The 27991-nt window shown below is 43.8% G+C and overlaps 1 protein-coding gene across 2 annotated transcripts in view; it reads left to right on the top strand.

Moving 5' to 3' along the window:
• The first annotated feature begins 2034 nt into the window (after positions 1–2034).
• LOC116845886 (receptor-type guanylate cyclase Gyc76C-like) overlaps positions 2035–27991 on the top strand; it is an 84084-nt gene continuing 58127 nt past the window's right edge. The window contains exons 1-2 of one of the 2 annotated variants that reach the window (XM_032819090.1): positions 2035–2812; positions 19268–19389. The gene's annotated coding sequence lies outside the window, so the exon portion shown is untranslated. Of the gene's footprint in view, positions 2813–19267; positions 19390–19414; positions 23153–27991 lie in introns of those variants that run through there. The other variant, XM_032819091.1, reaches the window with a different exon arrangement.

The following is a 27991-nucleotide window of genomic DNA, read 5'->3' as shown; positions in this document are numbered from 1 at the left end:
TATTACTTTTATATAAAAAAAAAAGAATATAACAAATAAGATATACATTATGGAGATTTTAAATACTTCAGGAATCATGTTGAAGTGTTTCCTACCACAATTCGCGATAGTCGATTTTAACGGGTTCTCCGACAAAATTGAATTCGATATTTGCTCAACGAAAATGTCTCTATGAATCGAAGCATTTATCGATAATGTTATGTTGGCAACGATTGATTTCCATTCAACGTGATTTCCACTCAGCAACTCAATCGTTGTAGCATTACGAGACAGTGAAGAACGCGGCAAGCCGTTTTTCGAACACTTTTTGTTTACATTTGACATCAGATCGCATGGATGAACGAAGACGGAGTCAACAGGCAGAAAATTCGTCAAGTGTACAAAAAAAAAGAACACAGAAAAGTCGCGGGGAACGATAACCGCGCCGCGAGCGATAAGCGCAATTTTAGCTCTCTAAAAATATCCTCGATACGTCCGCGCGCCGCAAGAATGATGAAATACCTCATTTCGTGCCATTGTAAGTTGTTCCTTTTTTTTTTGCAAGAGCGCATAGTTGGTCTTGTAATACGAAACTGCTCAAGACTGCAGCTCGTTTAGCCGATACACGTAATCCGAAACCTTTGTGAAGCAGATACATGTAAATCGGGTGCGTTAATTGCGAAATTCGCTCGGAATTACAATGCGCAGAGTAAATAATCAAGCGTGTTAATTTGCATGAAAAGAAAAGCGGCGGCTTTTATATTTAATATCACGTCTGAAGGTTACCGAATTCCATGAGGCGTTACTCGTTATACGATCCTTTGGCTGACGTGTTCGAATTCGCGTGACACACACGTGTTGCTATATTCATGCAAATTTAATTAGAACAAGAAATTAGACTCTATACTCATACCATCTCGGGGGGAACTCGAATAAAGCCCGATCTGGCATTTAAAAAGATTCAAGGAAATTGAGAAAATTCAATAGGAAAAAAGGAATTGTTGCCTTCTACGCCAAAACCAAAGTTTATCTATAGTTCACGCTATTCTATATAAAAAAAAAACGGCAGATTTTAGAGAAAGATAAATTCTTTTAAGAACTATTACAGAAAATTAATTAATTTTAGCAGTGTATTTTTTATATAAGTTTATCGTAACGAGTTGCGTTGAAAAGAGATATATTTTAGTTCCCAAGAATAGTGACGAATGACACATCGCGCACGCGGTTAATTTCTTCTTCGTACCAGCCATGAAATTTTCCAGAATTACTCGTGAAATCGTATTAGCGTTAATTAGTGATCATCTCACACATCCAGCGCTCCCAAACTAAATCTAAGAATGTCGTCGCAACTCTAATTTTACAGTACACTGTCATATTGCATTGAATAAGAAAATTTTCATTTCTAATAGAAAATATTTCACAAAATTATTATAACAATAATTTATCTGATTAAAATTTTTGTCACATATTATTATAATTATTCCAAATATTCGTAATTAATGCAATTTCATTAATAACTGCAAGTTAGGACATATATCATTAAATAGTTTTAGTATTTTTGCAAGATTTCGTGAATTTATTTTGCAAATAAAGAACTGGATCAAACAGAACAAACATAACTTTAAAGCATCAAATTAATTGTATGCGATTGACACATTTAAAATACTTAAATTTATATAACATTATGTATATTTTGGTCTGCTGTATCAGAAAGATGCAACGTCAATATCTCCTGAAACTTTCCTCTCTTGTTCAGAATAACGCTTCATGGCGTAACCGAACTTGCAACGCTTAAACGCCCCTTCTTACTTCATAATGCCGCTCTAAAACCTTCGGTTTACTCCGCCGCCGAGAAATGACCGAGTTGACGCGTGGAATCCGCGTGATGTCAACGCGACTGACCCGGGCGGGCCCAACGGTGCGCATCTTTTCAAAGGGATCGCGATCGATCGCAATCGATAGGTCGCGTTTCTCGACGCGTCGATCGAGAGCGACTCGTGCACCGCCACGGTGGCGCCGCCCGCGGCCAAGTGACGGCACTAGACCTCACCGGGATCATGTGTTCGCTCAGTATGTTGCGGTCTTTGCTTACGTGCGGTTTGTGCGAGCGTAGCGAGCGTAGCGAGCGAGTGTGAGCGAACAACGTGAAATAATCGAGAGAGTCGCGAAGTACTCGAGGAAGCAAGCGGTCACGTTAGGCACCCGCCATCAACGTTCGCACGTTCGGGCTCGCGCGAGCTCTTCACCCGCTTTGTGTTGTTCGCCGCGCCAAAACGCACAGCAGCAGCAGCGGCGGCGGCGGCGGCGGCGGTGGTGGCGGCGGCGACGCGCGCGCGCGCAAGCAAGTGCCTCACTATTTCGAAAGTCTCGCGGCAAACGGGGGAGAGAAGCGGATTCGCGTACACGCGACACGTACACATATACACACGCGTACACACAATCTCTCCCCGTCGTCGCGAATAGTGGTGCGTCTACGTCGCGCCAACGCGCGGGCGTCCTTCCGCGTTCTCTGTCCCGCGCGCGCGCGCACTCGCGCCCTCGGATTAACGGCTTAGTGGAGTGATTTTGCCGCGATCTCTCTCGGCTCGTTCCGCTTTTCTTTCCGCCGAAGGATCCGGCGCGCGATCGCTTCTCGCGAACTGTGTGCGGCTTCGTGGTGTGAGTCCCTTGCCTCTCGGAAAAGGGAGACGGTGCGGAGAGCGTGCTAGCTGGAGTTCCTCGACTTTCCGCCATCGGTCAACGAGAGAGTCTCACACGCGGGGATGTCGAGGTAGCTCCCCCCATCCATCCGCAGGACTGGGATTACCATGCTGGACACGGCCACGAGTCGCAGGTAAGGGAATATGCGCTACTCGAGAGAGGATCCCTTGCTCGCACGCGTCCCTCCCCTCTCCCCTTCTCCCTCTTGTCATCGTTGTTCGCGACTTATTCTCTTTCCCTCTCCCTCTGTCTCGCACTTTGCTTCTCGCGCTCTGTGTCTCTCTCTCTCTTTCTCCCTCCCTCTCTTTCTTTCGCGTTAAGTCGCGTCACTCGCGCGGGCCCGCGCGATATACACACGAAATACCGCGATATACACACGAAAAAGAGCAGCACGCGTTCTCCGCGCGCAACCGATTGGACAAACGCTAGTCGGCCGAGGCGGAAATTCCTTCGTTCCCGCGCGTGTCGTTCGAAAACGTGCCGACACGTTTTCGAACGTCGGACAGACATCAGAGCAGCGAGTTTGTTCGTCGCGTTGTTGTCGTCGTCGTCATCGACGATGATGCGGGGGAGTGCTGGATATTCCACGGTGTCTTCGCTCAGCGGCGACCGCGCGTCCGTGTCCCAGCAGCAGGAGCAGTCTTCCCACGAACGAAATACTCGCGATAGCGGTTTTTCGACCCGCTTCATAGGCACGGACGGGCGATAAATAAACCGCTCCTACTTCAACGTCGGACGAGCGCGGCCGGCTCGTTATCTTATCGTGCAGAAGTCATTATTGAAGTCGTGACTTCAATTTTCCGTGGAGGAGAGCGGCAAAGAAATGCCGAAGTCCTTCGATCACGGGCCCGTTTTCGTATTCGCACGCGCATTCAGACGTGGACGCCGTGTCCGTGGAGTTGCTCAGGTCGATGTGAAGATCGCGTTATCATTGGGTGGAGATGTCACACACATGTATATGCATCATATACATATCCAGCGTTGAACGCGAAATGAAATATTACTTACTAATGCATACTAATGCCGCCCGTTTGTTTCGTATTAATCTTTTTTTCGACGATGATCGCAACGCGCTACAAAAATCGTGATAAATGCCAGGTCAAATATCCGGAATACTTGCATATTTATGGGGCAATATTTCGCGACCAAATTTGTTTACGATTTTTTTATAATAACATTACAAACATCGTCAACCAGTACTCGGTTGCTCCAACTTTCAAATTTAGTTCGATATTTCGTTGAGAAGCCTGAGAGATATTACCGCAATAATGAAGTACGGGCAGAGTAAAAAGACCGTACAATCGCGTGATTCATGCGTGATGCTCGAGAGCCTGTAAGAAGTACCCCGACTGACTGCTTGCAAAAATCAGGTATCGAGAACGCGGTCGACGTTCTCGATTAAACGCTACTTCGTTGCCTAATCGAACTGACTATTTTTACGATTAACCCTTAACTTATGTCGTGAAAAACTGTAACGCATCTAACGTCGTGGGTCCAGTGGACCCTAACCAATTCAAAGGCTAATAAAATAAAAATTCGTAGTGTTTCATAGGTTTTTAGTTTTAATTTTAAATTTTGGAACACGTATTTACTTATTTCTAATCAAAATCAACAATAGTAACTAAAAATCATTTTTAAAATAAACGGGGAGCTGCAGCGCATACAGCTCTATATATGCACGGAAAAAAAGGTTTGGTTGAATTAACCAAATATCTAGTCTAGTATGAACAATCCAGAAATTCCGATTCAACCAAAAATCTTGTTAACTTAAACAGAATTCGGGTTACTTCAATCGGAATTTCTGGATCGTTCATATTCGACCAGATATTTGGTTAATTCAACCAAACCTTTTTTTCTGTGTGCGCATTTAAAGATTTTGTGTCGGATCCACGACATTAATCAAGGGTTAATCGTATGCCACGGCCAATATCTTTCCACGTGGATCCGGGGAATTCGCGCAAATCATAATCGCGCAATTATATAATTCGACGTGTGAGCCACCGCGTTTGTTGGCATTTCACGCGAAAAGGCACGTCTCGTGACGCGCATGCCACGCTGTACGAGGAACACGTTGTTTTCCTCTCGCGTTATTTCGAGACGCAGCGTCGTCATAGCCTTTGTTGTTCGCCGCGACCTGCCGTCGATTCGCGGGAAATCGACTTTTCCCGGAGCCGCGCACGTGGTTCTCGCAGCGCGGCACGGCGCACACACAATTACACCGATGTCTCTGAGTCAGCCTCATTTTTTTTTCGCGAGAGGAAGGCACACTGCGAAGAAACGCGACGGAACTTCATTAACGTCCGGCACTTCTGACGGGGCACTGCGCGCGGGATTGTCGCCGGCGAAACGACCGTGCATAAATTCCAACGTGTACCTCGATCAATTCCGTGATGTGTGTGTGTGTGTGTGTGTGTGTGTGTGTGTATGTATGTATGAGATATGCGCAAGTGTGTATTGCGATGCCGAAAAAGAATAAAAAAGGGTCGCGCGTGAGCGAGCGTCGCGTTCGAAAACAAACTCATTAATACGCGCCGCGCGATAAAGCTCGCGTATTGCGCTTGCCGTTATTTACACCCGACTGTGATTATGACTGTGTGCGCACGTCTTGCTCGTGTTCTTCGTTCGTCTTCGTCGTTCACGTGGAATCACTCGGGACTCTACGCCTCGTTTAGGACGACGACAACGGTGGTGTAGGGCCCGGGGAACGCACACATACACACGATACGCACCGCGTTAATGACTCAATTCTCGCCAAAATCCGCCAACAACGGCACGCATTGTGGACGCTCCTCGCCCGACATTTCGTTCTCACGGCCTAGGCTGGAGAGATTCAGATCCTCCATTAGCACCCGCCGCGCAAAGAAATACACAAGACTCTTGCGTTCGATTACGTAATTACGTTTTACGGTCCAGCTGAGGGACGAAAAACCGCGTCGCACCGGGAGAGCAGCAAGCACGCGGAGTCGAGGAAATCAATTTCGCGCTCGCGACGCGGATCAAAGGTTGTCACGATAAACATTCCCCGCTGGCCGTGTCGGTCAGACAATAGTTTTCTGTTGCACTCTATTTTAGGATCGCGCTGAGTGAGAGAAAGAGACGATGACGCTCAGGCCGCGGCGCGCGTGTCTGACTGGCCTATGATCACTCTTCAAATGGCGGGGGCGATTGTCGATTTTCAATGTGTTTATCATTCGACTATTTGAGTATAACAGATGTCATGGATGCCAAACATTCCTTGGATCAAAAGTTGCACGATTTTCAGCTTTTCTTATGCGTACACACGGAAAAAATAATCCCTCTAGTGTATCCGAATTCTCTGTTATACTTGGGGAGAGAAATTCGGTTGTAGAAACAGAAAGATCCTCGTAGATGTCTACTCAATCTCTCTCGGTTGTCTCAATTGACAAGTAAACCTACCCAAAAATTACACTCTGATTTCTTTCTAATTTGACACAAATGCAGAAGTACAAAAAATATTTAGGTCGTATTTTTTCATTCTTGCCTAATTTAAGTCTCACGAGCAGTTTACATCTTTTTAATGTTCTCACTCCTATCATCAACAAGTGCAATAAAAATGCATAAGAAATAAAATTGAATACAAGATACAGTTAAACAATTTTAACAAAATCGGCATAGCTGAGACACAAACCATTCTAAATTTCTTTAGCCGAGATTCCAATCGAAATATTTCAAATCTGTGCTAAATTAGTTAAAAATAGTTCGAATCTCGGTCAAACTGTAATCCGGCAATTTTAATTAAAATTTTAACAAAATTGACATAGCTGAGATACGAACCATTCTAAATTTCTTTAGTCGAGATTCCAACCGAAATATTTCAAATATGTGCTAAATTAGTCAAAAATGATTCAAATCTCGGCCAAACCAAGAAATTATTTGTACAAATAATTTTTTCAACTTTTGATGTTTTGACTAAACATTTTATTATTTCTACAAATAATTTTACACATTTGACTTTATATTCATAATCAGCAAACCAAAAACGCCTATATCTTTTAATGCAGCTTTTTAATTTTAATGCAGCTGAATGTTCAGACGAAAGACGTTTTCAAGAAATAACAGGGATGTTACTTTTCATCAGTATGTTTTTCGTCTGGTCCCCCATTCAGTTGCACAAACTAAAATTTCTTTTCCAAATAAGAATGAAATCATTGTAATTGAAGCCATTATAACTTTCAAGTTTCTTTTCAAATAGAGTTACTTGGGCGATTTTCAATCTCAAACGTTAAGTGTAAGGCTGACAATCGTACAGTTCTTGATCCAGTAAATGTGCGGGCATCCATGACGCCGTGTGTGTGTACAGCAGTCGAAGTATGACAGCAATGACAAATAGCGACGATGAAGACGCTCGTACTTCGCCAAGTTCCGGAACGGCAGACACGTGCGAGTCGCTCGCGCGACGAGCATTTCACAATTGCGCTCGCACCGCCGCGTTGACGACGTCCAAAAGTTTATTGCGCGTTATTTCCGGGCCCGGGAGCAGCGTACACGTATCCAAAAATATGCGAAAGGAAATGTACACGAGGGTAGTGGACTCGCAAGTTGAATACGTCGGCGGGCGGCACGTTAATGTCGACTAATTGGTGTCACGTACCTCCGTGTTCGTCGTCGGTTATACACGCGCTACGTTCGGATCGTGATGCAAGAAACGTTCGCAATTTATGCCGAGGATTTATCACAAGCGCACTGCGCGATATTGAACGTCGCGAGCAATGCGATCGCGGCCGTTTGTCCGGGCGGAATCGAAAACGCGCAGCCGGCCATCAATCTCACCAAGCGTGACCGAGAAAAACGTGCTTTCTAATTAATCAATCAAGTTAAGTGATTCCCGCGGTTAACGGCCATAATTAGCCGCGCGCGTGGCCCGAGAACGCTGAAATTATCCGATTAACCTATGTTATTCCCATCGCGACCGGCGAGCTACGGAATCCGCCGCGCTCATTCACAGCCGATGCTTGTCTGCGCAAATTAAATTCTACGATTACACCTCTCACGTCTAATACTAATCGCAAGCGGGATAAATCGCGCGTGTCTTGCGCTATCGCGTGCGTAATCTTGCGTAACGGTGGTTCTCGATATCTATTAATATCTATTAATTAGAAAAGTGAGGTAAATTGGCAGCAGGATGTCTCTCAAAGAATTCAAAGAAAATGGAAAGAATTTTACATATATCTCTATCTCTCTCCTGTTGAAGTCGAGAATCTCTTTCGCTGCAAATAATAACGCAATGGCGACCTCTAACCTTCTGCGTGCACATATTTTAAGGTGCAATCTGACTCCATCAAACCTGAACAACTTTGAATTACCAATTTTGTGGAAAATCAATGCTCTGAACACATTTTCTTTTCAATGATATAAAAAGAAATTCTCACTCACAAAAGGCGCAATAAAATCTACAAACAAATTTGAATTATTTTCACAATTTCGGAGTTCTTCACGAAAATTGACGAGCCATCGAATATTCGTTCGTTTATGTGTTTGTTCCTATTTTTTTGAGTGTACAATCTGTTAGATCAGAGCAATTTTAAACTACTATAACTTTGTCGAGAATCAATACTTCAGGGCAAATATTTTTTTCAGAAGTACAAGAAAGTTATATTAGCGTAGTTAAAACTAAATCTACAAACAATTATTCGATAACTCGAATAATTTCATAAAAAGTTTGGGAAAATTTCAAAATAAATTTGCACAAATTTATTATGCAAATTTATTTTGAATTTTTCCCAGACTTTACAAAATTTGGTGAGTTATCGAATGTAATCGTTCAGATGTCGCGAATTCAACCTTGTACCGCAGACTGTTAAATCATCAATCATTACAAATGAAAGATTTCTCGTTAAGCTTTGCAGGCCGCAAACGATGATGGTACTTTATTTGAATCGTAGCTATCCGTCACGAATATCGATCGCAAATTCTCAGTTTGGCAGTAACGCGCGTTATCAGTCGACATCAGTGCGAATCGGCGCGAAAATGTGCTTGTGAGCCGCGCTCAAAAATTCGGATTGGCGAGTCGGCGCGCGGGTCGTCGAAGGTACGAGAATTCGCGTTTCTTTTTTTATTGTATATGCGTACGCGTCGGAATGCTTGGACCGCGCGCACCGGGAGACGCGGACGCCGGCTTTGAAAACGAAATTTATTCTCCGAGCGTAGCGCGGCGTATGCGGAATGAAGAAATATTTCGTCGTTCCTTTACGCGTGTGTTGCGCGCGGCGAAGCGCGCTAAAGTGTATCAGAGAAGTAGCGAAAGCGCCGCCGACATGCTCTTTCAACGAGCGCCATCGAGAAGAGGAGTGAGACAGAGAGGAAGAGAGAGAGAAGGAAGAACGGAAAAAAACGGCATTTTACCATAATCGAACGATGTCGTGTATCTTGCGCGATTATGCAAGATGATTATGCTGTCGTTTAATATTCGCGCGTTCGTTCGCGTTCGGCATTTCCGCGATATCACGACCTCGTCGCGACATCACACACACACACACACACACACACACACACACACACACACACACACACACACACACACACACACACACACACACACACACACACACACACACACACACACACACACACACACACACACACATACACTTCGTATACACCGCACACTACGTGGCGCGCGTGCCAAAACAACGCTTCTCTAAGGTGGAGTTTTGCACATTTGCATCTCCCACTGCTTTTCCAACGTGCGTGCAACACTGGAAAAATATTTCCACGTGCCTCTCACGATTCACGAAATTAGCGAGGCAGCTCGATAGAAGATTGGATTACATAATAACGACACGCGCGCTTCGTCGTCTCTGATTTCGCGAAGAAACGCTAACGTACAGCATTCGTCGAGTGTCAGTCGCGTCTGCACCAAGAGGATATATCTTGAATATATCTTTTCTTCCTTCTCGCCAATATTCCCCGATATATCTTTTCTCCTTTCGTATAGCTTTGTAGGAGGCGACGTGGAGAGAGAAACGCGAACGTTGCACCTTGCCCGTTGATCTCGTCGGAGCTCAAAGTGGCCGCCGCTGTGTCTTGTATCTCGTAAGGGCAGTTGAGTAATGACTGACGAGTTAATACGTCACATAAGCAAGCATTAAGTAACGAGTGCCACTCACACGTACTCGACGACGATGCACTTACCGTGCGGCGCGTGATTACGAATACGGTTGTCTCGGCTGATCATGATGTTCCTTTCATTCAAGCTGCGATTAAAGAGCTGCAGATGTGTTTAACTCTCTTCCCCCCCCCCTCTCTCTCTCTGCACAAAGCCAGAACCGACTACTGAATGCGCCAGATATAGTACATCGCATATTTGCGTTTCTCGCCAAGAATGCAACGTACACCCACGATCGATATTTATTGAGAAATCTTGCGCAATATCTAACATGCTCGAACTCGGTATAAATGCTCGGTAATTTTTAGAAAACCGGTCGCAAAATTCAACAGATATTCTTGTCGAGCGAGAAAACATCAGTGATTAAATTGAATAGACTCTATTTTCGCCGAATCACCTTACGTTGATGATAGCACAGCAGAATTCAGTGACGTGGAGATGCGAGGTAGCGCGAGTAAAATGGCGTAAGTTTTACGGTGCTTTTCGCGCCTTTCCCTACGGTGCGCGCTTGAGAACGTTGAATCCAACCTCTCTCGTGGCAATAAATTTTCTTCTTCTTTGATTTACGTTATAATTACATAATTACGCGCTGCCTCAATCCCATGGGGGATTGGTGAAATATGATAATATAAAACGCCGTGAGGTACGGCCCTTTTTTCATAGCGACTGGTTTTCCCATCATACACACGCGTGTTTCCACTGATCGTTTATGACCGTCGCAATCGATGTTGCATATGACACACACCGGCCAGTGTGAGCGCGCTTGCACTTCGACAGATGTGAAAGACATTTTCGTGCGCGACTTTTGCGCGCGCGTCTATCGGCGCTCGACTCGGGATTCCGCCGCTGACATTTCTCGAACTGTCACGCAAAAAGAGTGACTGCAACGGGATTGCAAGTAATCCGGATCGTATAATAAGTTTATCCATGGCTCGCGTCGCACGTTTCGTTCTCTTCGCGATACGCCCCACGCTCGCCAAGATCCACCCGCAACAATTCACTTGTGAAGCGCGCGGTGTCGAGCGGATGCTCCGTTTCTTTGTCCGGATAAAAAGGGACGGCCTTGAGCACTGGCGATCGGCAAGAGAGCAGCCAGAAATAAAGCGTACGAAGACGGAAGAGAGCGGCGCGACTCTGGAACCGACGTGTGATGAAAAATTCACACCGCGTTAAGCGCGTTTTCCACGTCGACCGAATCTTAGGCTCAAAAAGTCATCTCCGGGCTTTTGTTCGGCGCGAACTCGCCGACGACGGAAGCGAGAAACAAGAGAACCGAGGGAGGATCGCCAGTGATCACCTTGCTAGCCTGGAAATCCAGTTACTCCATCCGGCAGCAACAGCAGCAGGGACCTCGAGACAATGCGCAGAGAGCGACCCGTGCAATGCCGCCTCGGGAGAGCTGGTTGGTTGAGCGCGACGAAAATAACTCCGGCAGGAGAATATTACGGCACTTTGCAATGAGAGGAGAGACCGATGGGAAGAAGGAGCGAGAGGAGAAGGGGCCCCGCGAGTAGAAGGGAACGCGCGCGAAGAGACTCGCGATGGAACGGCAGAGATCTCCCGCGCGGCGGAGGATCGCGCGTGTGTGCGTGTGTGTGTACCGAAACACGATCATATGTCAATTAATTATCATCACGTAACACAAAAATTTACGTGAAAAAATGAAAAAATCGAGTGTGAGAAAATTCGTCTAAAACTGAAGGAACTCGTCACGAAAAAGCGAACGTGTCTCGTGAAATTTTCGGGAATCCGCACAAATCGAGAAAAGAAACGGAGAAACACAGGGATCTCTTGATAACATAAAAGCGGAAGAGGAAGAAAGAGAGTAAGGCTCGTATTGATAGTCCTTACTTGAAACTTACCTCCCACGCGAGATATTCTGATCCGAATTTCAAGTTATTTCAAAGTTTTTCATTTGAATCATCGTGACGTTATATTTGTAATTGCAATTCAATTGAGAAACACACGTCTAACTCCAAATTCAAATCTGTCACTTAAGACAAGTTTCAAGTAATGACTATTAATATAGATTACACTATTCCATGATACATGAATTCTCAAAGTATACAACTATATTAGGAATTTTCGAGGCAAGTAAGAGCCTGTCAAACATTATTATTCTCCCAACATTAATAAATATTCGCTGCAATATTCGATTCTTGTCTATTCTTCATAGATTAATGTAGACCTAAGGAAAAGATATGCGTTGATTGACTGTACGGCGGCGAACCACTCGATCGCGTCGGCGGTCGTCTTCTTTGGACCCGTGATGCGATTCCCTGGTCGGCCAATGACTGGGTTCTCCTCCGCTCTCGCGACGAGATGCGTGCACCGGCCCCAGCCTCTCTTCTCCTCGTGACGCGATGCGTTCTCGCGCGACACGCACGTACAGTGCGCTTCATTGACGGTCGCGGAGAACTGGTCCACCGTTCGTTCGGCATGAGACTCCGTTAGAACCAGTTTTCCGCGGTGGACGAGACTCGGAGACCCGAGCCACTCGGGGGCATCGTCGCGAATTTTTATCGTCAGGAAGCGCGTCGCGACGGGGATGAAACGAGACTCTTCTTCGATCGTTGCACGTCGATTGGCGTAAGAGCCTTCTCCCCGCGCTCTCTCGCCGTGTTATCGAAATTCACACGTGAGATCAGCTAAATAATGGCGTGTGCGCGATATCGCGAAGCCTCGATTTTAGAAATCGATAGGGAGACAGGCAAGGTGAAAAGATGAAAAGACTCGTGAGGTCGTTCCAAGATTCGGGACGTTAGAGGAAACCCTAGAGGTCGGGCGATAATATGTCGAGATGTCGGTGAGCCACATGATCTCGGCCGAGTTTGATTGTCATTTGTACTTTGTGCCTCGACCTCTAGGGTTACTTGCGTCACACTCGAAGAGAATTGAACGCCTGAAAATATTGAGATTTCACTCACCGGCGCGATTTTTATTCATACCCCCTCCCTCCTCTCTCTCTTTCATTCTCGAATGGAGGTCGGGTCTCGTAAAAGTTTATACACGATCGAAGATATACGAGGAGATCGCGCCGTTCGATAAGGTATCGCGGAATATCGGGAAATCGGAAGAGAAAGCGCTGCAAAGGAATGTCCTTTAGCATTCCGCGCAATAGAATCTCAGATTCGCGAGCTCCGCGGAGATACGAATTCGCGATAGCGCATGGTGAGTAATCTTTGACCAACTTTCGAGGGTCCACGTGTCACATGAATGCGCCTTTTCTGTTGACCCCACGTAACCTGCTCCCCTCGAGTTAGCTACGCGGCGGATATAATAGCTGGCGCGAGGAGACCGGAAGTACATTTTTGTCAGGATTGTGTTAGATTTTCGATTTTCGCGCACTTTTGAGCCACAGATCCTCGGTATCACAGCCAACATCTGGCTCCAGCAATTCCGCATTGCAGCCATGCGTTCGCGCGCGCGCGCGAGAGTGCATCTCGACGCGGGCGCGCACACTCGGCTGCCTTTCACGCACGAGTCGATTCGCACTACCACGGCGAAGGCCCGCCGCTGCCAGCGTGTCTGCCAGCGCAACGAGCGGAATCTGAGCACTTACGAAATCGGCCGAGCGACTCCGACAACTCCGGCTTTGCTAGACGACGTAAGCGTGTACAGCTCGCGCGTGTACGCTGACGCGCGCTCGCGCACGCCACGAGGCCAGTCCCATAAAAAGCGTAAACGCCGATTACGCAATGACGTAATATAATAATGGATATTGTCCCTGATGATAGAGATTCCGACGGATATAGAGTTTCTTATTACTTCAGCGAAACGGCCGGCTACACAATTGATGTTCGCGTGGATTGTCGTGGCGGCGCACACGCGAGAACGCAAGTAACGACTACACTGGGGAAGAAATTTTTGGTGTTCACAATTATAATCACATAGAGAAATAATTGCTATAAGTTATGAGGAAACAATTTTTTTTAGTTATGATGGAGGAAACTATTTTTTTAATTCTACTATATATAATGTTAGTGATTCTAACTTGACATGGAACGTTACTGCTACCATTTTCGCGTTAGAACAAGCAGAAAAGGTTTGTTAGGTTTTTGACGCATGGAGCGATTGGTCGTTCTCAGAGGTGTGAGCTGCGATCTATGTTGGGTCGCTTGAAGTAGTCCGATATCGCTGAAACATTCGCGCGGTCACGTCTAACGCGACAGATGCTTACACGGAAAAAAAGATTTGCTAATATATAGGCAACTAAAAGTCTTAACTGCAGGAGCAAATTTTCTTGCTTTCATAGCAAAGTTAGTTGTGAAAGCAAGAAAATTTGCTCCTGCAGCTAATATTTTTAGTTGTCCATATATTAGCAAATCTTTTTTTTCCGTGTAGGACATTGAAAAAGATCATTTTTATTAAATTCTACGAAAACGACGACAATGCTTTAATTCGTTCGCGATCACGTGAATGCAACTTATTTCCAACAGGGGCATTGCAATGTTTGATGCAATCAGTACATTTCTTTTCATATTCACGTGAATAGTTAATTGTCTGTATAACAAGTATGTAAAACAAGCGTTAAAGATAGACTGATACTTTATTGTTTATTATTACGTTTCTGTGTAATATTTATGTCCACTTAACACACACGTGCGCGTGTGTGTGAGTAGGACTTTAACGTTACGTCACTATACACTGCTATAAAATATGCATAATAGATATATATATCTTGAAATACACGTGCCATTTGTCCCGAACAGGGATTTTCAATTACAGTGCTCGCGATAATTGAAATCTTCCAAGAAACAATGACTCTGCAGAATGAATTTTGCGTAATTTTACCACAAAGTCACATCACAAGTTCGAAGCGCAGAGATCCGCGAATGCTACAGTCGACCTGCGATTGGTGTTCACTCGTCGTATACTTGTAATTAAGGAGACAGTCACTAATTGAAAACGGAATAAATGAGACGGCCGTCCACGGTGATAAGCGCAGAATTGGACTGCAATGTTTTGCGCGGGCACGCTTTATGAATGTATCCGCGGAATACGCGTCCAAGTTCGCCAGGCCGCGCGCGAAATGCAAAGAAGAACCGTCTACCCGATCCAGGAGAGAATTACGTTGCATCTGGATTGTACAAAGATATACTTACTCAGCCTAATGGTAGCCTGTCGACATAGACACGCCTCCGTCAAAGTCGCGTCGGTACCCCACAAAGAAACTCTTTCAGGATAGCTCGCCCGCGCGCGTCAGTTCCCACCGTTTCATCGGACAACCTGCAACGAGCTGGGCGACGCCGGGGAAAGCGGGCGCGATAAACACGGAAAGCTACATTGACGCGTTTATATTGCGTCCGAGCAACTCGATAAAAAAAAAAAAGGATGAAGAAAAATACGAGAAAAACATTCCACACACGCATTTCGGGCCAAACGCGCTCGTGGAAGCGCGTCTCTACTTTCGTGAATGTAGTTGGTTAGTATCTCCCTGTTGGCGTTAAAATAAGCAGCCGCGTAAGAAGCGCCGCGCAAAAAAAAGGAGAAGGAGAGATCATGAACGAGAAAGACACGCTGAGGACGGGGAAAGGGCAGGGAGGCAGAGAGCGACTGCGGTGGCGGCGGCGGCGGCGGAGGAAAAAAGGACGAGGAGGAAGAAGACGCAGAAGAAGAGTGGCTAACCGGCCGGCCGCAACAAACCCGAAGTAAACCAAACCTACCGGTCCTACCGCTCGCTACCACTACCATCTACCGAACTATTACCTATAACCAGTCTATATCTGGACTCTGCTCGGTGTCTCCTTTTCTTTCTCTCGCTCGTGCTCCTTCTCGTTCTTGCTCCCTTGCTGCCGTCCGATGCACCGTGTGCGCCAGAATGATGGAATCCCCCGCGTTCTCTCTGCACTTTCGACTGACGTGGTCGTCTCCCACGCAGCGCAAGAAGCTGTTCTCCCCACGAACGCCGCCGCGTGAATCGATCCTCGATTCATCGACAGGAGAGCGCGAAACATGCGTCTGATTATAACATCAGTATTCGAGAAATCCGCTTCTTCTAGAGTAGGAGCTGTTTTTTTTTATTTTAACACGTGTCAATTATCGTCGCTACCTTGTGTTATTAGCATTGGATACTTTTTTTTTCTCTATCTCTCTCTCCGTGCGATATAGCACAGCAAACTATAATTGTGCGCGATAATTGTAGCAGCGGCGAAACGTTGTAAGCTCGCGTGATTATGCAAAATAATTCGCGGATACGTGCTTCTCGCGCTTGAAGGGGAGACGCGCGTGGAATTATTCACTTATTCTTCGTAGGAAATCCGCGCGTTGCGATGTGTATCGATGGATGTCGGATCGTTGTCGATAATCACGGCTGCGCATGTTGTGCGCGAGTGCTCGTATATGCATACGTTCTTTCGATAAGATATTCATTTTTAGCGTCTCTTTCGCGTTCTCGTCTCTTTGCCGCCGTTCTTTTTTTTCTGTTTTATGGTTCGCTGAAGACCGGTTGCACCAATATCGCTCGGAGCTCGCTTTAATCAAGCGAATTTTCCTTCTCCGTCTACATTGTGGATACAACTGTAACGAATCGAGAAGGGAGAAGGAATCGGCTCGCCTCGTTCAAACAGGTGGTGCAACCGCGTGTGTCTGCGCCGAATCGAGCTGAGTCGTATTGAACTGAACGCGGCGCGTTACGCGTTGTCGTCATGGATTGAAAACTGTTGCTCGAAATTCTTACGTCCGTGGTTATACAAAGTTGCAAGTTACGTTACCTTATATAATCTCTGTGATCGTCTATACATCACTTGTCCCGGGATTGAATCTATATCGTAAGCCAGCTGGAGAGCAGACACTGTCACGTTAAATCTCTTTTTTCTTTGTTTTTCGTTTTGAGAATGAATACCATGACTGCAACAGTCCGTGACGTTACTCGCTGACGCGAATGCAATCACTTCAATTACGTTACACACGGTGTACGGTAATGGGCGTGTTTGGTGAGAACGAGATTATATTTTCTTGCCTCCCTCTCGCTGAAAACTGAAATAACTCTTCGGAAATTTAATGTCGCGTTTCTTCGCGAATTCTACGACGTCAAGAAGAAAAGAGAGAGAGAGAGAGACGTTAAATATTTCATTATCCTCTATTTCGGGCTTCTGTTCGAGTAAGATCTATATCTGAAATGTTTACAAGTTGAAGAATGAGATTTCTCGCTGATTCATTCGCGTTCTGAGAAGACATTTGCCCTGGAGGTGTTCCTTCAACATATGTTGGAATTCTCGTGATAGTTGTTTGGGAACGTTATTCGTGTCTCCCGGCGCTTACGTCAAGGCAGAATCGTTTCAGTTTGGCGACGAAGCGAAACCGCGCTTGCTCCGCTGGAACACGTTAACATTCAAGTTACACGAATCGACCTTAAAATCGCCGTGGCATGCGTGGTCCTAGCGCGCGATTAGGAATTCGCGGGCGTCGCCTCAATTACGCGTTTACGTTTACAACGGCGGCATTAACACAACGTGACACGCGCCAGCAGGTGCGCGTTTAATACGGGCCGACTGCGATTACGCATCCGTTACTTCCGCGACGTCGTTGCGGGTGCGCCGAGTGACCGCAAAATCCCTCGGTACCGCCGATTATCGGTCGTAACGGATCGCCACACGGTGTGGACGACGACGTAATATCGCCGATCCGCGGGCGAAGTCGGTTTCGCGGCTTTTCGCTCAATCCAGGCTCTCCCAAGGAGCCGCCTTATAGCCGTATCATACTAGCGGCTGCGGCTGCGATTATGTCTCTTGACCAATGAGAAAAGCGGTAGCTAGCAGCTTCTTTCTGACTGGTCAAGAGACATAATCGCAGTCGCGAGTCGCTAGTGTGACATGGCTATTACGCGGTCGACTCGGTGCTTTAGTGCTGTCAATTTAGACTAGCCAGTTAATTACCCGGGTCTTTCGGGTATTACCCAGGCACTTGGATATTCTGGGTATTTCGGGAATTACGCGAATATATTAACCCTTTGAGGGGGTTACACCAAAGTGATTTTAGCATGAAACATTGCTTCTTTTATTCTTTTATTTATAATTAAACAATTAAACATTGAGATTATTTTTTACTTATTTGTAGTCCTTTATGTTTATGAGAGTGTACATACAATAATAATATAATCGTTAAACTGTTAAACAGAAATTATAGAAAGCTCCTTTTTTAGAATAACTAAACAGTAAGAACTGAAGAGGCAAATAAGGAGTACAGCACGGATGTCTTAGTGTTATTAAATACTAATATTACTTTTTATATAATATTAATATGATAGTGGGAGGATAATTATGTCCAGCATGTCAAACGCACGTATCGAAATTTTTCTTCGATTAACGTACGCGGCGAATCTACCTTTCATACTTAGATCCTTGAGTCCCAATTTTATATATATATATATATTTAAAATTCCCAAAAGTAAAGTAATATTAGTATTTAATAGCACTAAGACATCCGTGCTGTACTCCTTATTTGCCTCTTCAGTTCTTACTGTTTAGTTATAATCGACTGTGTCTGCCGATAAATTCACTGAAAATGAAGAAAAGATAGATGGGACGTTTCACTATGACTCAGAGGGTTAACTCGATGGTTTCACGCTTATACTTCAACCGAGAGAAGGCAGCTTTATTCGGCGTCCGTATGCCTTCTGCACATGAGCAACTTGTAAAAAAATTTTAAATTGACTTGATAAATCCATTAAATAATTTGACATATCCAGACTTCTGATTTCTCAACAATAACAATAAATAATGAATGAATGTACTGCGTACATACTCGTAATTATTTACTATCTGGTTTCACGGGCATAATAGCCGCGAGTGTGGGTAGCCCTGGTATGGAAATACTCGGGTTATGCTAACAGCATCATGGTGTTTCCTTTCCGGTGACGTACTCCCGCGAATAGATGGGTTTTCCACGATGTTGAAATTGGAACAATCGACGTCATCGCGCTACTTAGAAGGAGGGAAAGGGATGTCGCGTTCGCACGGATGCGGGATACTCGCCGCAAATCGTTATGTGCAATGATTCGCAGGAAGCGCTCTGTGCCCCGTTATCGTCTATTTTATTGATAACACGATCGGAATATCGTGCGACTCGATATTATTTGCTCATGTAAAAATTAATTACATCAACGTATTCTAGAGAAGTGACATGTTCTCTCTAATAATACGTTTCCTCATGCATATTTTCTCTTATAAGGAGAGCGTGTAATTATTCTGGGTTGTTTCTTGATCATTCATAAGTGTTTTGGAAAACACAAAGTACGCGAGTTGAAATTTGCCTCATTAACATATTTCGCGTTCAGTCATGTGGCCGGAGACAACGTAAATACATTGTCGTATCGCATTGTCATTTTTCGTCGGCTATTGTCACTGTTAATTAGTACCGGCGCGCTGCAACGTACCTCTCGCGTTCTCTAATCATTATCGCGCCGTGACGCTTCCGCGATTGTTATCCAAATGAGCTGATAAAATATCGTTTATCTTTCAGGTGGCTGTCAGACGTCCAGGCTGAAACCGCGAAGGGTAACACAGATTGGCAGCGATATGTTCACAAAATGGCATTAAAGCTTCGATTATCTTCCTCCTGAGTCGCTCTGCGATGTTGTTTAGGTGAGTTGTGATAAACTTCGTGCACGTGGCGATCGCGCCTCCCTCTCCTCTGTCAAGCTTCGCTTCGTTTCAACTCGCGATCTCCCTTATGAGTGTGACTTCACGAGCAAGCTGAAGCGCGCGATTTCGAATTATTCTATTGATGTCAACGCGCCATTCGCCGCGATTAAGAGCGCGAACCGAGTGCGACGGAGTGGCAGTGGTGAAAACGTGCGAGCGAGGAGTATATTTCTTTTCGAAAGGCGCGCGCGAAACTTTTTCGCAACCTCTTCCGGCGCGAGTAGAAATGCGCTTCAAATCGGCGCGGCAATTTATGCGAGACGGCGTGCAACTTTGACGCGAGGTTTGTGCAAATCATGCCTATTAACAACCGCTGAAACAAAGCTGCGACAATTATGCGCGCAGCTGCAAAGGCGTTTAGACGTCTCGAGCCGAGGCCTCGTCGATGTGTCCTTTGTAGTCGTCGGTGTGTGCTAGTCACTTCCAACCGAATAAAATTAATATAAGACGCGGGGCCCCTTTATGAATCGCGAAAAGCTCGACAGCGCTTGAATGACTGCACGTTTCGACGCCGAATGCCGTTTCAACGCCGTTCGATTTCAAGGTGCGATCATACACGCGCAGGAGAGTAATTTTGCGGAGATTAGATTTTATCAGTAGGATCGCGAAAAATCCACGCCACGTCTCATCGTTCATTCATTCAACGCGCGGCGGGATTAATTTCATGCCGCACTGATCGTCGACGGAACGAAACTCCGGGGGGCTCTCGGCCAGTGCTGAGCATTAATCGATGAAAATGTTATATATTCAGTGATACACTTTGTTCGATTTCCTCTGACTAAAATAATTGGCAAATCAATAAGTTGCTCGATTGAGAGAGGAAAAGTGCCGAAAAAATAAAAAAATATTTATTCACTGGATAATCACAAGTAATCATTAATGAATCATTGAATCAATGAGATTAATCAATGCATAATCATTTACATCACAGCTTAATTAATTTCATTGGTCGACGAAATTACTTGTGATTTTATACACGACGATTAATTAATTTCAATGAGCGGTTTGCTGATTATTTTAGTCAGAGAAAATTTTCATCACATCAGAGTTCAATTAATAATTAATTTCATCAATTGACGAAATTTTTGGTAATTCTATTTACGACGTTTCATTAATCTTGACGATTAATTTACTTCAGTCAAGGAAAATTTTCACATCAAAGTTTGATTAATTTCATCAATCGACGAGGTTATTTCTAGTTTTATGCACGAGGATTGATGAATTTTGATGTTTGATATCGATTATTTGGTCAAAGAACATTTGAATAAATTGCCCAACACTCGCTCGGAGAGGTCGTATCGACGAGAGGCGCCATCGCGCTCGACGTTGTTGCAGTCGGCGCTCAAGCACGATTGAATATCGCCACGCGCTCGCGCGCGAGGAACGAACTGCTCGGCAGCAGATATTATAAATACGTGTTATCGTGCGTCGGCGTACTATTTTAATGCGTTATCTCCGTCCACGTCCGCCGCGGAACCGCCGCAAACACCGCCCGCCCGCTCGCTCGGTTTCTGCGCGTCTGTTCGGCGGACTGTGGACGCCCCGGGCATGTATCTTCACTTCGAGCGACCCAACAATATAAACCGCGTGCGTTTTCCTTCGCCGAAAGAGGGTCGTGCGTGACGACGTGCACCGTGCACGTCCTCGTATCGCGCAACCCCCCGCCGCGTTGCTACGCACTGCTTCGAATTACGTAAAATAAAAATTGCATGCACTGTTTTGTAAGCAAATTTTTAATCCGAGGAGAGGAGAGAGAAAGAGATACGCACGGGACCCGATAAACAACCGAGGGGCGTCGATATTCTCGCGTGTGTGCGCGAGGAATATTTCCAAATCGCGGAGCTCTCATTCAGATACGATATGTGGTGTACCACGAAACAAATGCGTTATTTAATTTGTACCTTTGAGACATCGTGCCTCTTTCTCATCGAAGGTGCGAAACACAAGCAATTGCTCCATCAATATTTCTCTATTGCAGAACTAATATTGTATATTACGTGCACGTATATATACGAGACGAATGTGCTCTTTCATTCCGAGTGGGAGAGATTCTAGTTTTCTAAATTTAGTTCTAGTTCGAAACTCTCTCTCTCTCTCTCTCTCGCGACGTTTGTGCTGCAGTCTCAAATATTGACCGAATAAATATTTTCTCACGTTCGGCGCGATAATGCGGTTTCCCGCGCCGCCACGGAATGGCCTGTCCGAGTGGCGCAATAAACCGAAACATCATACGCAACGTATGAACGAAAGTATCGCTATTTTTGCCGGCGCGTGTAAAAGACGCGCTTGTTGACGAACCCCTACCACAGAGACGCGAGACGCGTGTGTGTAGGTGCTCGAGATACGCGCAGTTCGGTGAAGCCGCGTGCACGCATCATTCTCCTGTTTTCACGTGATAATTGTGACTCGGCATGTAGCTGCTTTGCGCCGACTATGTCGAAGGGCCCGATAGGGGGATGATAAGACGAATTACGGAGAGATTGCGCATAACGAAAACACATGATACCCGACCGCGAGTGTTTCCCGTCTTACGCGTCGTGCGCGCGCGAATGTTGAAGCTCGAACTCATCAAAAGTCCGAAAATCCGTCGAATTTTCACGCGAAAACCTGAGCTCGCTGAAAATCCCATCGACAACTTGGAAAATTAGTAGAAAATCTTGAGATATAGTGTGTGCGAGCTGTTAAGGTTAGAAATGGCCACTACTGTTTTATTGAGACTTGAAGACTCATTGAAGAATCATTTATTATTCGACTGCCTCAATAGTCTACATTTAATTTTTATTTTTAATTTCAACAAACAAATACTAATTAGATAACTCACTCAACTGCGGATAGAATAGTGAGACAAGCGAACATTAAATAATCTGATAAAAAACGAACGAATAAAAGAGGAAATAAAACAACAAATGTTCTTCCTTCGTAATCGTTCTGTTATCATTTTCTATTGGCATTGAGAAATTTCGATAGGGTTAGAAGATTTAACAGAAAAAGCGAAGGGAAATGTTTGAAAGTCTCGTCGCTGACTGCCGCTACATCCTTCGTCCTGGAGCCGGTTCATGGCCGTCATCGTGGCCAAACATCCAGTGGTCTCACTGGTAAAAAGACGGGTCAATTGAAAACAACAACAATTAATTATTGCTCGTTAATTAACGGCGATTAAATGTTAAATGCCACGAGCGGCATTCTCGATACGTGTCATGCGCGCTGCTGTCCGGATAATTTCATAATTCGACCATTTCGAAGCTCCGAAATATTTTTGGGATGTCGATTGTCGTGATTTCTCGGCCACCAAATATGCTCGTCACTGATCGACGACGACGAAGACGACGGTCCGCGATTGTAATTGCGTCCTTTCCAAATCGTTTTGATGCTCTCGCGCGCGCCGCGTACTTTTCCGTAAACGTTTTATTATGCGCCGGACGGACGGACATTTAACGCGACGCGGGTTGTATCGGTGCGTTGTTTACTGTTCCCGTTCGGGTGATAAAAATATTTCGTCGGTCATTGAAATATTTAATCAGACTCTCGTCGACATCGTGTCAATTAAGACGTGTTTCTCCGGTCGAATTGTGTCTACGTGAATGCCAGTGAATGCCCAGTGAGTGCCTTGCGCGACGAAGTAGCCCAGGGAGCAGGATGCTAAATTGGAAAGCCAGGGACGAAGGACGCAGAACGCGGGCAGCGATACGTCATACATCTCCAGGTGCGTTAAATGATTCATTGCGCTAAATGTCTTGCGATTTTAACGAACGTTCGACAAAATCAACGAGAGTGAGGAGATATCCGAATCGAAATTCGAAATCCATTCTGAATTTGGCATTCCTAAACCCGTATTAATTAGTTGCTACTTGAAACTCATTTAGTAAGAGATACTCAGATTTTTACTTAGAATTGAATCAAGTTTATCAATACAATTGTAATATATATGAAATATTATATCTGTAATCACGGTTTAACTAAAAAAACTCTTTCATCCAACTCTAAATTCAAATATCATTTGAAATAGACTTCGACTATTAATTTCGACTAATATATACCCTTTAACTACGACTGTCGTCAATAAGTGATTTTATAATTTTACTTGGTTTTGTATCGCGGCAAAGTTTTTAAAATTATTCCCATAGCTAAAGGGTTAATACAGGTCGTAGACTGTCATTATTTGACTAGCAATCATAACTTCATGAATCTCGAATTATTCATTGCAATATTCATGCAGCAAGAAATATCGATCTAGATGGCCGTGAATATGAATCTGTTTAATTAATTATGCACTCCAGTAAATATTATAAATAACTTCCAACTACGCGAATGCGGGCCTAAATCTCGCAAGTGCCGAGTTTGTTTCTCTAATAATACTCCTTGGAGCTCGAGCTTCACCTTGAATCTGACAACGCCTTTTTTCACTCCCGTTTAGTCTTGTTATTGTGCCGGATACAGATTTAAATCGTTACTGATGTTTACACACAACCGCTATCTCTAATACTATTACGCCTCTTACGTCTTATGAATGTCCATGTTCGGAAATTCCAACACCAATATAAGAAATAATTAGAGATGATGGAAATAAAAAAAACGTATTATTTCATTTATGTATGTTAATTATTTATCGTTTGCTTATTACGCATGCTCTATCTGCAGTTGAGTAAATTACACGATTAATATGCTGTGTAAGATTAAACACGGAAATTAAATGCAGGCAGGATATCGAGATAATTGAGCATTAAATAATTCTTTAAATAAATACTTCTTCAAGTCTGAAATTACCGTTTCTTTGATGCTCAGACTAGGAAAGAAGCATTTACTTGAGAATTATTTAATATTCGATCGATTCAATGTCCTTTCTGCGCTTAATTTTTATATTTAATTCTAACAAGTGTCTTGTATCAATTATATAATTTACTCAAATAATCAGTATCTCGAGGTAAGACAATAGTTTGCATGATATTATATTTCGGGATTCTCCATTGATTCTTCAAGTGTTCCACAATATTTATGATACTATCGTAGAACCAGAATTTCGACTTGCGAAACGACTTCCGACGAAGCTCCGTTGCTTCAATTATTACAAGCCATGCGCGACGTCGCGATCGGAGTTTATTTTGTTCTTAACGGCAGACGTAGTAAAGCCTAATGACCGCCGATGTATTCTGAAGCTTTATTTTACCACGTTTATTAGCTATCCGCAATAACGGATCGCCGTAATGGTCGAGTAAATGTTATTACTACACACTACGCGGTGAGTAATTCCTGGTTGTTGAATCCGGGCGAGTTACGACTGCGAAGCGCACACAAACACTCTGGAATCCCGCCAGATTCTCATAGGAAAACGAACACTCGAGTTGATTCGCGTAAATATCCCGAACTTCGCAAATGGATCGCCCAATTACGTTATAAGCATGATTAAGAAAACATGGCGATCGCGACTGCCGTTTCCGCTGGCGGCCCGCCAACTATTTGCCCCGAGGATTCAAATTCTAGGTCGTATTTCGGCTTGCCAAGCCGTCGCCGCGTGTGTTGATGAAGGTAATCGTGATGTTCTCCAATTTGTTACTCGTAGCCATTTCCCGATTAATCATCGGATTATAAATGCCTGCGATCGTTTTCGTAACGGAAGCGTGAATATTTGCTTCCTGCCAAACGCTCGAAAACTTAGATAAATAAACATGTAAGATAACAGTCTTGATTTTGGGTGAAATTTGATTTATTAATGTATTAAAGAAGTACACATTATAATGGAAGCATAGAAAACATTTTTTTTATATCCTTAGTTCTTTTACAATTATATTCGAAATTTACATTCACAAAGAAAAAAATCGAAGATATCAATTGCTCCGCCGACTTCTCTAGATTTGTGAAATTACTAACAGATTGTTCTATATATAGTCTATATGGACTAAAACAATGTGAATATGAAGATTATTGACATAAAATTGAATATAAACAGAGGCGTAATTTGTCCACTCATAATTGGGTCTTTCACATAAATTTTTCAAATTATTTTTTTCTATAATTTAGAATATAAACTGATTTAAGGTTTAATAATTTTGTTTTAAAACTATGATGTGTCAGTTACTTATGTTGATATCAAATTCGTTTTAATGTTCGATCGACAAATTTATATGAAAGTTATTTTAGACTAAAATAACTTTCAATTATATGATTAAAAGTTATTTTAGACTAAAATAACTTTCAATTATATGATTAAAAGTTATTTTAGACTAAAATAACTTTCAATTATATGATTAAAAGTTATTTTAGACTAAAATAACTTTCAATTATATGATTAAAAGTTATTTTAGCCTCAAGTGACTCATAATTAGGACTGTTACTTTACTTATCTCTTTTTAGAGCAATTATTTACATTTTTATACAAAAGAATAAGTACTTACATATTACATTTATTAGATGCATCATGAGCCACGATCGTGCTCAGCTGCACTATGTTATGTGTATGATAATATTTCCATCGTTATGAAAGCAGCTGGAGCGCGAAGAAATTAAAAGTCGAAAGGATATTTTCCGTAGCGTTTATAAGAAATCCGCTTTCAAGGTATATATTTTCTCGTCGCCGTGTATTGACATGACGATCCATCCACCGCACGCGGTGCAACGTTCTTTTAGGCATGGGTGTAAACATTTATCTCGCTGTTTATTTCCTCCTCAACTAATTTGCATGGTTTAAGCACGATCTACGGGGACAAAATAATCGTTATTCAGTGCCGAAATATATTCGAGACGATGATGACGTGCGTGAAGAATGCGCGCGATGCGCATCGTGTGTTTTGATCCTCGCATCTCCGAAATCGCGTTTCCAACGGTGAGATGCACGCGAAACCGCGCTTGTTACGAATCGCAAGACACTCGTAACGTGAGTGTTCTAAAATTAATTCGCGCAGGGTTTCGCGAAGTATCGTCATACATTTCCGTTGCAAATTTCCAGTCTCCGTAAATGCTCTTCTTTTATATTCATGTGACGAGACGGCTTAGCAGATCAGATTTATTCTGAGATACGAGACAGTGTCTTATTTTATGCGGATCTCCGTTTTGCAGAGACCTCTCTTTATTTTATTTTACGCGGGAGTGCCTATTTTTTTCCGAAGGACTCATAAATACGCGACTGACTGTCCAATCTATTTTAAACAATACGAACGACACGAGACGAGAGCATACTCCGGAAGAAAATGTTTGGGATACACAGCAAAACCGACAGGGTCGCTCTTATGTCGACTCACATCGACTAGAAAACGTTTTGTTTTGTTTTGACGGCAGCTGGAGGAAAAGAAAATCACAATTAGAATCCGTAACGCGCTCTCACGTTGATGCGGCTAAAAACGGGTGCACGATATTTATGCGAATTCTCCTCACGACAGAATTAGAATACTCGAATCCGGATACAGCGGAGGAATCGCGCACCGCGTAAAGCAGGTGTGTTATCGGGCAAATTAATGCGAAACGCCAAGTCGTTAATTAACGCCGCGAGCGTATGTATGCACTAAGGCGAGATATTAATATTAATATTGCTTTAAAGCTCCAATTAGACCGAGCGAGTGAGTGAGTATATCGAAGCGTAAGACGTGGGAGAGCACTTCGCGCGCGATTTGCATGCGCGCGACGAGGCATGCCTCTTATACGTTGGATACATTTACACTGAACGCGTATCGCTACGCCTGCCGGCTAAGCGTTACTTTCGTCACTGTATACCGCTAATTTGTACACATATATATATATGTATATATATATATGTGTGTGTGTGTGTGTGTGTGTTGTGTGTGTGTGTAATTTCACGGTCGTCGGATTCTGACTGGGCGCAGATGCGCGGGGAAACTTAATTGTAGGCGACGGAGTAGGAATGATCGCCGGGTTAAAAGTGAAGCGAGACCAAGCTGTCGGGCGATGACAGACCGGCATGGGTATTAAGTGTAAATTGTTATCGATATGTCAGTAGGGACGAGGGTGAAGACACACCGCGGATTGCGCGGAGCGATAAGAGCAGTTTTTAAAGGGTAAACTCTCAGTCCACATCGGTACCGAGGGGATATTCAGATTGTTGCGTTTGCGAGATGTCGGGTCATCTTGATGGAACCATTCTTGAAAAATAAAATGATTCTAAAATAGATTATAACTTTATCCCATGCGCTACTCATCGGTCCCAATCACTTATCCTGCTTCGTGTAAGATGATGTCGTTCTGATAAGTTATTCAATGCAGCGTGTGACAATCAAAATTTTACTATTATAAATTTTTAGTCTGGAGACTCTCTTTGAGTAAAGAGTCAAGTGAAAAGATGCAGGGAAAAGGACAAGAGTCAAATTGCAAATCTAATTTGCATATATCTATATGTGCTTATACACTTGGTTACTGAACAGTTTATATACATTTCTTTAAATAAAGTTGCTGGTAATAAATTATGTCAGGAGCTGAAGTGATAGTACACGATGTAAGTATTAATCCTTCATTATACTCTTATTTGATAGTTAATATAACAAAGATACTTATTAAGAGAAAGAAAATAAGAACTCAATAACAATGATATCAATTAAAT

Source organism: Odontomachus brunneus, unplaced genomic scaffold (genome assembly GCF_010583005.1).
Source record: "Odontomachus brunneus isolate Ranch 3 - 2012 unplaced genomic scaffold, Obru_v1 Obru_scaffold_059, whole genome shotgun sequence".
Lineage (NCBI taxonomy): Eukaryota > Metazoa > Arthropoda > Insecta > Hymenoptera > Formicidae > Odontomachus > Odontomachus brunneus.
The sequence above is the reverse complement of the archived record's forward strand: the minus strand, read 5'-3'. Positions and strand labels throughout refer to the sequence as shown.